The sequence below is a fragment of the Sceloporus occidentalis genome, unplaced genomic scaffold (assembly GCF_023333645.1).
Source record: "Sceloporus occidentalis isolate IW3139 unplaced genomic scaffold, rSceOcc1.0.p SCAF_29, whole genome shotgun sequence".
Lineage (NCBI taxonomy): Eukaryota > Metazoa > Chordata > Lepidosauria > Squamata > Phrynosomatidae > Sceloporus > Sceloporus occidentalis.
Window position 1 is genome coordinate 489,863 of NW_028317009.1, and position 12,002 is coordinate 501,864.

At 45.4% G+C, this 12,002-nt stretch overlaps 1 pseudogene; it reads left to right on the forward strand.

The window, feature by feature from the left end:
* The window catches only part of LOC149299072 (neural-cadherin-like), a 38,955-nt pseudogene extending 31,415 nt beyond the window's left edge, over positions 1-7,540 (forward strand).
* The last annotated feature ends 4,462 nt before the right edge of the window (positions 7,541-12,002 follow it).

Consider the following 12,002-nt stretch of genomic DNA (forward strand, 5'->3'; position numbering starts at 1 on the left):
AGAAGACATGTCTGGTGTATGAGGGAGTGAGAAGACATCTCTGGTGTATGAGGGAGAGAGATGATGTGTCTGGTGTATGAGGGAGTGAGAAGACATGTCTGATTCATTAGGGAGGAAGACAACATCTCTGGTGTGTGAGGGAGTAAGACATGTCTGATATATGAGGGAGAAACACAACGTCTCTGGTGTATGTGGGAGCGAGACAACGTGTCTGGTGTATGAGGGAGTGAGGAGATGTGTCTGGTGTATGAGAGAGAGAGAGACGACGTGTCTGGTGTATGAGGGAGTGAGAAAACGTCTGGTGTATAAGAGAGCAAGAAGATGTGTCTGGTGTAAGAGGGAGCGAAAAGACATGTCTGATGTTTGAGGAAGTGAACTGAAGTGTCTGGTGTAGGAGGAAATGAGAAGACGTGTCTTGTGTATGACGGCGATAAAAGATGTGTCTGTTGTCTGAGGGAGCGAGATGACATGTCTGTTGTATAAGAAAGGGAAAAGACATATCTGGTGTATGAGGTAGCGAGCAGACGTGTCTGGGACTGAGGGACTGAGAAGCCGTGTCTGGTGTATGAGGGAGAGAGAAGTGGTGTCTGGTGTATGAGGGAGTGATCAGAAGTGTCTGGTTAATGAAGGAGAGAGAAGACGTGTCTGGTTAATGAGGGAGATGGAAGACATGGCTGGTTAATGAGGGAGACAGAAGATGTGTCTGGTGTATGAGGAACTGAGAAGCTTTGTCTGGTGGATGAGGGAGCGAGAAGACAAGAATGATGTATGAGGGAGCAAGAAGACATGTCTGATGTATGAGGGAGCTGGCTGAAGTGTCTGATGTATGAGGGAGCAAGCTGAAGTGTCTGGTATATGAGGGAGCAAGATGACATGTCTGTATGAGTGAGTGAGGAGACATGTCTGGATTATGAGGGAATGAGAAGACATGTCTGGTGTAGGAGGGAGTGAGAAGACATCTCTGGTGTATGAGGGAGAGAGATGATGTGTCTGGTGTGTGAGGGAGTGAGAAGACATGTCTGATATATGAGGGAGAAAGACAACATCTCTGGTGTGTGAGGGAGTAAGAAGACATGTCTGATATATGAGGGAGAAACACAACTTCCTGGTGTATGAGGAAGTTAGAAGATGTGTCTGCTGAAGGAGGAAGATAGAAGACACGTCTGGTGTGTGAGTGAAGGAGAAGACGTGTCTGGTGTATGAAGAAGAGAGAAGATGTGTCTGGTGTATGAGAGAGACACGACGTGTCTGGTGTATGAGGGAGTGAGGAGATGTGTCTGGTGTATGCGAGAGGGAGAATACATGTCAGGTGTATGAGGGAGTGAGAAGACGTGTCTGTTGTATTAGAGAGGGCGAATACATGTCTGATATATGAGGGAGCAAGAAGACGTCTGGTGTATGTTGGAGCTTTATGACTTGTCTGTTATGTACGTGAACAACCATATGTGTCAGGTGTATGAGGGAGCAAGAAGACGTGTCTGGTGTATGAGGGAGTGATGAGATGTGTGGTGTATGAGGGAGCGAGAACAGATGTCTGATGTATGAGGAAGAGAGAAGATGTGTCTTGTGTATGAGGGAGCAAGAAGACATGTCTGGTGTATGAGGGAGCGAGATGACGTGTCTTGTGGATGAGGGAGAGAGAAGACGTGTATGAGTGAGTGAGGAGACATGTCTGGGTTAAGAGGGAGTGAGAAGACATGTCTGATTTATGAGGGAGGAAGACGACGTGTCTGGTATATGAGGGAGAGAGAAGACGTGTCTGGTGTATGAGGGAGAGAGAAGACGTGTCTGGTGTATGAGGGAGAGAGAAGACGTGTCTGGTGTATGAGGGAGTTAGAAGGCGTGTCTGAGGAAGATAACATTGCATTGACAGTTTGTTTTCTGTAGGTATTTTTGGTTGAACCAAAACACCGGGACAATCCTAATGACCGAGAGACATCCGCAGGGAACGCACGACCTCAATATTACGGTTTCTGATGGTGTGGCCAGATACCTTCTCTACTATCAAAATTTATGTACAAGAGATTGGAAGTGACGCCTTCCGCAGCTCGGTGTCTCTGAGACTCACAAGTAAGTAATAAGTCGTGCGGAGGGGTCTCAGGTAGATTCTTGTAGGACTCCGCTGGGATGTTTGATGGGAAGACTGCCTGGTTTGACCATCATAGACTTTGCACTAGATAAAGAAGTGATGTACAGGTCACCATAGCTACATATATATGTAGCCATTTCCCTGGACTCCTGTACATTGTACCATAAAGACATTAAAATGATGTAGTATCCCTGCATAGGGATAGAAGGAAAGGGTGGGACAGGAACGCTCTTGGCATTAAGTGACCCTTGTACTACTGAGTGCGTAACCCCAATTCCCTTCCCTGCTCCTATCTGGGTAAATACGTTACTATCTCTGCTTCTCAGTCACAACTTTTTAACCCGCATTTTAGGCATTACAGCAGAGGAATTCATAGAGATGGATGAGTTTGGAGTCAGCAGACGTGACCAGCTCCAGGCCGTCCTGGCAGACATGGCAGCTGCCCATCCCAGCCATATCCACATCTTCAGTGTGGTGAATGCAGAGGATAACGCGACCGACGTGACATTTTCAGTATGCGGAGCTGCCTCCTTGCCACAAATCCGAGATCTTACGGAGCTTATTGACAGCCCAGAGAGAGAAGGTATGGACAGAGTGTTTATGGCGTAATTACTGAGTAAGAATAACGTTGGCTGTCTCTTAAAATTAATGATATTACAAAACGCAGAATATTTATCATTCTCATGATATCTAGATGTATCCTGTTTGTCTTTCATAGTTTTGTGGAAATAATTCCCTTGGTTTTGAATCTCTGAGGGTACAGCAGGGGGTTTATTACTTTATAACAAAAGTAAAGATCTAAGACCAATGCGTTTTAATCATCTTTATCTGCATTTGTTGTGGGAGGGAGCTGGTCCTGGGGTGCCTAATGGCAACAGAACTGTGATGATGTCTAGATAAGTTTTTGGTGCCGTTTTAACTGAGTTTTTTTGTATTCTTCTCAATGACAGATCCGATCAGTTCTGAAGGAAAGGAATTTCCAAGTATCCATTGATTTCTGTTCACGGATGGGCTGTTTGCAGGATGGCGGGTGCACAATCCATAGTGCAGTCAGCAGATCCCCGCCTCTCGTGGATGGAGGTAGCGCATCTTTAGTCTCAATTCCCCAAGTTGGAAACATGTCTTGCAGATGTCCGGTACAGAAACACTTTTACCAGAACTGTTATTCTCTGCCCCAAAACCCTTGCCTGAATGGTCGACTCTCACCGGTTACAGGTAGGCAGATTTTCTGGACCATGTTCCTGTGTGACTTATCCCTTACATCACCAACTTCAGACAGTCTACCATTGAAGCCAAAATATTTCCATTTGTCTTTCTAGGTGTCGCTGTTTCACGTCGTTCCTTGGGCCACGCCGCCAGCAGACTCAGAACATTTCACGGTAACGGCTATGCATGGATCCATCCATTGCTGGAGTTCGTAAGAGACAGCACAGATGGATTATGACACCGTGGAGCGTCAAGAGACAGTAAGAACTTCATCCCAGTTGGTGAGTATCGAGAGGGTGTAGCGAGGAGGAGCAGTATCAGCGAGAGAGCAGAGGTAGAGCACCTTCTTTCCCTTATATATTTATGAATGGTTATTAGTTATTGTATACCCCCTGTTTAATTGTGAGTTTCTTTATAAGTAAGATGATCTTATGGTTCTTTCTGTGCTTTAATTGATTCAAACTGAGCAGAAATAGAGAACTAAACTACTTTTATTGAAAATCTACACAGTACAATACAGAGTCGAGTCAAATCACAAATACAATGCAAAGAGTAACAAGTAAATCACAAGTCAAAAAGTAACAAGTACCATGCAATGAGTAACAAATCACAACATGTGGTTACTAATCACAATGCAAAGAATCACAATTACAGTGCAATGAGTTACAGATCACAAGGCATAGAGTTACAAATACAATTATGAAGTCATGAGAAACATGAAGTAAAAGTAATAAATCTATATTGACAATAATCACAGTTGAATTACAGTCTTAGTCTGCTCCGGGTCCAGCCGCACTGCTGTTAATGTGGTTTTGTTTCCATTCCCAAAAAGATTACAAGCAGCCGTCTCCTTCTCATCTTCAGACAAGACCTGACCACGCTGAGGCTTAGCTTTCCAGAGCAGGAGAACATGACAGACAGAACGGCATCGGATAGACCTGCGCCTAAAAGATAAAGTAAGTTAATTATCACATCGTGAGCCAGACATGTAATTAATGCAGCCACAGGAAAGCTTAAATATTCTCCTTTTCTCACAGAAGTAGAATAAAGGTGAATCTTTGAGAGCAGACACAGAGCTGCATTATACTCAACTAACTGACCCTCAGCTAATGCTACATGGAACATATAACCAAGACAAGTCACGCCAAATACACAACGATTCTAATCGCACGCAGTCACATTTACTTAAAGGAAAAGGTCAACGTCGGGCAGTCAGAGAAGATGAAATACTGACTTCATTTACTTCGGTGCAGGGAGTCAGCCTGACTCTGGATCGCTGCCACACTGCTTTGATAAATGAGACAGAGGGGGATCGGAGGAAAGCTACTTACAGAGGATCGAACGAGTTATGAAGTCCACGGAGTCATCATGCAGGACAGAAGGTACGGAGCACATGGATGGCTTGGGCTGGAGATCAGGGCTGACTTTACTGCAGTCACAGAGGATAAACCGGGATTAATGCCTAGCGGCTGCTCCCCTGGGTTTGTAATCTGCATGGATGAAGAGAAAGGAAGTGTTGAAGAGTCATGACAATTTTTATGCAGGTTGAATATTATCTGCAGTAGTAAAGCCCCACACCACGTGTTACTGTGACCCGTGTCTGATATGCATGCCATTCTCTGCAGGTTTTGGGAGTCAGATACCGTTCTGCAGCTCGGAGGCGTTAAGCAGTCATCTACTCGCTCCCACAATCTCCTTCCGCACAAACCCTTTAAAGGCCGTCTCCGCAATGTCGTTCTTAATAAACAGGTAATGACTTTCTATCACGCAGAGTATCGCTTACCTCTTACTGCAGACGGCTGCTCTGTAGTGGACATGGGATCTGTGGATGCATCCGGTAAATCAGCTTCGGTACTTTGGGGGTCTCTGAGCAGAGGGACACGATATGACCAGGTGGGTTAGCAGGATAGTCCCAGCTGGTATCATGTAGGACAGAGGTTGGTAATGATTCCTATAAGACACGAATACATTAGAAAGTTTTTTGATTAGTAATGTGTATTAACATTCAGCAGCAGACGGGGGGGCTCCTTCTGGTTGGACGCGGTAGAAATTGACAACTTGAATTCAACAAGCATCTCGACAAATGCGATGAAGAGCAATAAAACACAACTCGCAGATATGCAGCCAGAGTGTGTGAGGAGCCAGCTCAATAGACATTCTAAGGGTAACAAAGGTTAACTGAACCGTAAGAACGTAACAGGTAGGTCCGTATCAAAGCTTTCCGCCGAGTTATCTGAGCTACTTTGTGATGACCTGCAGAATGATATCTAATAATTTTCTTTATGGGGTGTGTGTTTCCTTTAACACAGGTGTATGATCTAGCAGCCCCGCTGGAGGCCGTTAATAGCTCCCCAGGCTGTGCAAGGAAGGGTACAGCTTGCTCATCACCTGCACCCTGTGACTCTCCTTGCGCCAGTGACCCCTGGACCCCCAGCTGTGATTGCCCACCCGCTCACCAGGACTGCGGAAAAGGTACAGGCTTGGCTTACAGCGATGCGCTCACGGGTTATAACTACAAGAACATTAAAAAGAGACCCAAACCTGAATTAATGATTCCACCACCTCGCTGATCAGAATGTCTCACACTATAAAATGTGTTTTATATTAAGCCATTTAGATGAAGTACTATTTTTCATGCCAATATTTATGTTATATTAAAGAGACTCACCTGAACTGGGACATCTTTGTGAATGCCCAGAGTATAGTGTAGATTATTGGGAAATGGGGAGTTGCGGTGCAATCAAGTAATCCATTCGAATGTTTGTGCCCAAAGCTCTGCCAGAAAGGACTCTTCATACATCACATCTGAATGCTCTGCCACCGCCTGGTGCTCTGCTGGGCGATCATTTCTGTATCATAGTGAATAGCGTAATCCGCATTATATACTCATCCTTTTGCAGATGTCCACAAAACGTCTTCCATCCTGGAGGCCACATCCGGTACCTGCTCCCTCATTCTCTCCATCCGCAGCGGACACATTTTCAACGTCATTCTGCGTTTGTCTTCTAAGGACCAGAACAAATCTATCCACCTGCAGGTACCAAACACAGCATTAAGTCCATACCTTGACACACATCATGCTGCACGTTGGGTAGAGTCACATCCACATCTGAAGCTCCCGATTCAGAGCAGCCTGTAGATGGGACAGCTTTAGGGTCATTGTATTTCAGCGTTCGCTGCAAGAGCCCAGAGTGCTCCACTGTTAGGTGGTCTGGGTCCGCAGCCTGTAGATCATAGCGGAGCTTCAGCACCCGATGGTTCAGCATGACCCGGGGATCTAACGGCACCGTTTGTTTTGTTGAGGTGAGGCATGGGCTTCTAACGGTCTCCTACAATCTCAGAGAGTGGAACAAAGTTGGCTTGGAAAGGATGCAGAATGAGTTCACACTTCGCTTTAATGGAGGAGGGGAGCACAGACGACAGCAGCTCACGGGACCTACAAAGAAATTAAAGTCGTTCCGAGATGCGAGACTCTGGGAAGCATCAACCAATCGGGTTATCAAGGTAAAAATCAAAATTGTTAGATAGTAAGAGTTCACGCTTTCACAACAATGGGCTTTAATAAAACTGTAAAAGCATTTCTAGTGCATGTAAGATTAGAAGCCATCTGTAAATCCATGGGGTATAAAGACTCTCCCTGCCCGTCATTACCTGGAATACACCATACGATGCTGAATTCCCATCATGTGCTGATCTCCAATTCCTTCTTTGTAATCAGGATGCATAAAGAACCAGAGACTGAACGGCTACCGCATGCCCATGGAGAACACGACGGCCTCGCCGGTGTCCGTTATAAGCCGGGAAGGAGTGCCCGAAGGCTGCGTCTCCAACGTCTGTAGCAGCGGCCCCTGCAGCCACGGCTTTGTCTGCGTTGATCTATGGATGAACCATGAATGCAGGTATCACCCAACGCGTGCTGGGGTCACAAGACTTCGGAGGAGATTAGAGCTTTGGGGTCCTACCTTGTGGTTTCTAAGCATTCCCAGTTAAGCTGAACTCCATACACTGCATTCACTCCACTCGATTGTTAAACCACCACTCCCATGTGTCGAGGGATAATGAGAATCGTTGTCCTGTATGAAAGAGGAAGAAACATTTTGAAACACTTTACATGATTTAGTTTTACTGGCTTAAAATGTATCTGATCTTCCACTGTTATGGTAGATTTAACCCCTTCTCTCCCTGTAACTCCACAGGTGCCCCCCAGGATACCTGCTTACAGAGAACAGCACAGAGGCTCACTGAGTCTACACGGTATGTGCCAGCCACCCCTGCAAACACAGCACGTGCCACGCTCACCAGCCGAGTCCACCTGCCTCTGCACAGAGGGGTACGTCAGGAGCGGATGTCACGTCTACAGCCCTGGACTCTGGTTCAGCAATCCTTAGATCATCTTGATTTGCCTCCTGACAATCATAGGTAAACTTTTACACATTGTCTCCCTCAGTAGCTCCCATGTAACCCGGGAGGGGGGGCTCAGCGGATCGGTCATTCATTAACCCATGGGCGTTGGTTTATACAGCGCTGGAATTCCTACCAAGGGTGGCTCCGGACAAGATAAGATTGGTAGCAACCTTGTTATTCATGATGGATCAAGAAAAAGCATTAAAATATAAAAAATATTCAGTACCTTGCATGCTTCAAGAGGATAATTCTTGTGTCTCCATTCGCAGCGCTGATCGCCGTGTCGTTGTGGTCTCAGTGCAAGAGGAGGAAGACCATAAACCAAGGAGTTTCACGTATCTGGGCATAGCCAGGACCTTGAGGACACCAGAAAAAACATCTTCCATTACAACGAAGAAGGCGGCAGCAACGAAGACCACGTGAGTAAAGAGTTTGTGGGATACAATGTTACATTTTTTATATGTAGTTTGTACTTCGGTCCACTCACCAACTAATACCAACCATGGACAATTGCAGGCCGATAACAGGTGGGAGCTGCTGCTGATCCTGGAATTCTGATACAATCCGTACTCCATACGCCTTAAGCCACTTCATACACAGCTGAAAAGTTAAAGGGATAAAGGCCTTGTGTAACGAGATGGAATGTTTTAATTACCCAAATCACACTCCAAATACATTTATGGGGGGGGATATGTAGGCAAGCACAGATTTGGTGCATGACGGGTTAAATTGGCTGAATGCTTGTTTGGCAACTTGCTGAGACGAACGAACCAATCAGTTCGTTCGCACCCCTATCAAAGCTTTAACGACTCCATTTAACGAGCTCCACCCCGGACTGTGATTCGATTTCTTAACGAGGGCCCAATAAGGATACAGGATTTATTTCATTTTAACATTACAGGGATCGCTCGGCCCATCCACGTGACCCCCCCTGTTCATGCCTTACCGCCGGCATGCATTCACCTGTGCCAAAGCCCCAGCTCCCTCTTTTGTTTTCACCCTTTAAAAGTTTGAAATAAACTCAGTAAAACGATTATTTGTTTTATATAGCGCCATCATATTTAGTAGCGCTGTACAATGGCTAGACAGGGTATAAGTAGTATGTAACATAATTTGACTTAAAACACAGGTGAGGAGGGCCCGCTTGTGTTAATAGGGGGCAAACCCTGCATTTTCAAAGTATATTTGACAAACACATTATTTCAAATAAAAAATACATATATAGAAAACCACTTCTAACAGGATTATGGCCCTTGAGAGCTCCTGTATACTGCGAAAGAGCATCTAAAAGTATGAAATTAACCATTTAAGTGTAACCAAACTACTGAAAAACTTACGTAAAACAAAGAAATTACTTTCACAGTATTAGGTAACAAACACGCAAATAAACTTGTACAAAAAAACTATGCATACCCCGACCATGCGAGACACTCTGTGACTGAAAGAAACGATCTCTGCTTCTGGGGGGTAGATCTAGAGGGCTGCATTCATTTCAAAATCACAGAATTCACAAACCTTTGCCGGTCAATCTCCAAGCTCAAGACCAGAGAATCAGCTCCACAGGACCAACACGCAGCGCCAAGAAACACAAAGTTCTGGCAAGGAAATTGGAGAAACGCCCGGGTTAAATAGACTTTTGATTGATTGAGGAAATTAGGTACAGGTGTGAGTCAGGAGCAGGCAGACATCTTATGTCCATGGAGAGGTAAATAGTACAAAATATAGCAAACTATATGTAGATATAGCTTGTTTCATGGCAAAACAGCAAAAAGTCTAGTTGTCTTGTGGCGTAATGGTGATTCTATTCCTGGTAAATATATATTATTATAGCAGCTGCGCGTATATCTAAGTCTTCAGAGTAGGTGAATTTGAGTTTATCTATTATGGACGAATGCACTTGGGATGTAGAAATAGTGAGGCAAACTATAGCATTGGGAATGGTAAGGTAAGCAGACAATGTAGTAAAGCGTTGGAAAAAGCAAGCAGGGTGCTGGGTTGTATAACAAGAGGCGTTGGTAGCAGGAAGAGTTTCTGCCTTGTATTGTAAATTATAAATCATCCAAAATGTTATACAAGGAAACATGCTTCTCTACGTATATATTTTGTGCTGTTTCAATAGCATGAGCATCCTGCCATCGTGTACTATTCACCATACATCAATGGGCCCATCAGGAAATACTACTTTACAGAAAGGGTAGTGAATAAATGGAATCACCTTACAGCAGAAGTGGTAGATGTTAATACAGTGAAGACATTTAAGCAAGCATGGGATAGGCATAAGGCTAAGCTAGATATAGGATGAGGCCAGATACTAAGGAAAGGATTCAGAGGTTGGGCAGACTGGATGGGCCAAATGAGCTCGTCCCTAAAAAATACTTATACTCAAACTCACAAAACATAACATACACCGAGACAGATGCTCTAATGAGATTAGAACCTGTAACTTTCTGCACGGCGAGTAACGCAACTTACCTGCGTGCCACACTTCCAATAAATGGATCTGCTTATCCGTAATACAAATACTCAAATTCGCCCAATCTGAAAACATAATTTTACGTACAGGGCTCAACAGGATTAGAACCAGGACCAACCTGCATGGGAAGTAACAAACAGTGCCGCTGCGCCACCCTTGCAACAGACAAAGCTGCTTGTCCGTAATACAAATACTCAAATACCCCCCCCCCCCCCCCGAAACCATAATTCTACACACTAAGCAGTTAGACACACTAAGCAATAGGTAGTGCACCTTTTAGATTGTGTGCATTATGTTAGATGGTATAAGTATTGGTGCATCACACGCAGGCGTCATATGTTCATGGCGACGAAGAACCTTCAATCATCCGATGGTGTAATGGTTAGGTGCCCTGCCTGCCATATGTTGCGGTCCCGGTTCGATTCCCTGTAGCTCCGTGGGGAGCATCCAGCCATGCGGTGGTTTGAAGGTTCGGTGTGTTGCGTACTCGATGCTGCAGTCCCAGTCTGGTTTCGCTTGAAGGTTCGGTGTGTTGCCTATGAGATGATGCGCTGATAGCTTGCTTCCGTGTGGCTCGGTACAGCTGCTGACAATGTCTCTGTGCGTACAGTGGTCTTACCCTGAAAAAAAACCGTGCGCTGCCGTATTACTATTATTTTTTTTAGCATTTATAGAAAAAAGCATAAAAGGTGTTGTGTACTACCGACTGGCTCTAACCCCCAATCATCCTGACCCGCACATACGCACTTTCACACACCACCGAACATACTCATACGTCTTACACACCGCACCGAACATACCCATACGCCTTACACACCGCACCGACCATACCGCACCGCAACCACTCGCCAGGCCTCACGGGGATTAGAACCAGAAACCAAACCGCTTGGTAAGTAAGTACACTTGACACCTGCGCCACCCTTGTGGCAGACCGAATTTGCTCGTCCGTAATACTTATACTCAAATTCACAGAGTCTAAAAACATAACTTAATGTCTCTAGTCGCAGGACTTCCTGGGACTCGAACCAGGAACTCACGGCACAGTGTGTGATACACAGATCACACGCGCCACCTTCGAGATGGAGAAGAGCTGCTCATCCCTAATACAAATACACAAATTCACCCACTGGAAAAACATAATATTACAAATATCCACACTTACACGCAGGCCGCACATGGATTAGAACCAGGAGCCTCGCGCATGGTGAGCGATACACCTAACGCACGTGCCACGCACACAGCTGGGTGGCTCCTCTCGTCCCATCCACATATACTCAAATTTACCTACTCCAAAAAACATAAAATCATACGTTATACAGGAATCACAGAGATTAGAACCAGGGGCCAGGAGCACGGTGATGAACACAGCTAAGACATGCGCCACCAGTACCATAGTGCAAAAGGGCCTTGTCTGTTATACAAATACTCAGATTCACCGACTCCGAAAACATAACATTAGTTTATGTACAGGATACATGGAGAATAGAACCTGCATCCACTTGTATGGGGGGGGGGGGGGGGGTAACGCACCAAACACCTAGACCACCATCTCAACTGGGTCAGGAGGTTTGCCAGTTCCACAAATACTCTCATGTACCCGCTCTAAAAGATTAAGAAAAAGATCATACAGCAGACCGGCGGGTGAGAACCAGCAGCCAACCACACGTTAGGCAATCCACTTAACCATCACACCATTCCACCACACGAGATGGGCGCCCACCGGCTCCACATATACTAATATCTCCCGACTCTAAAAACATTAGAAATAAATCGGCCATGAAGCAAAGTGGATTAGAAGCACTATATAGTTACCTACGGGAGCGAAGCGGG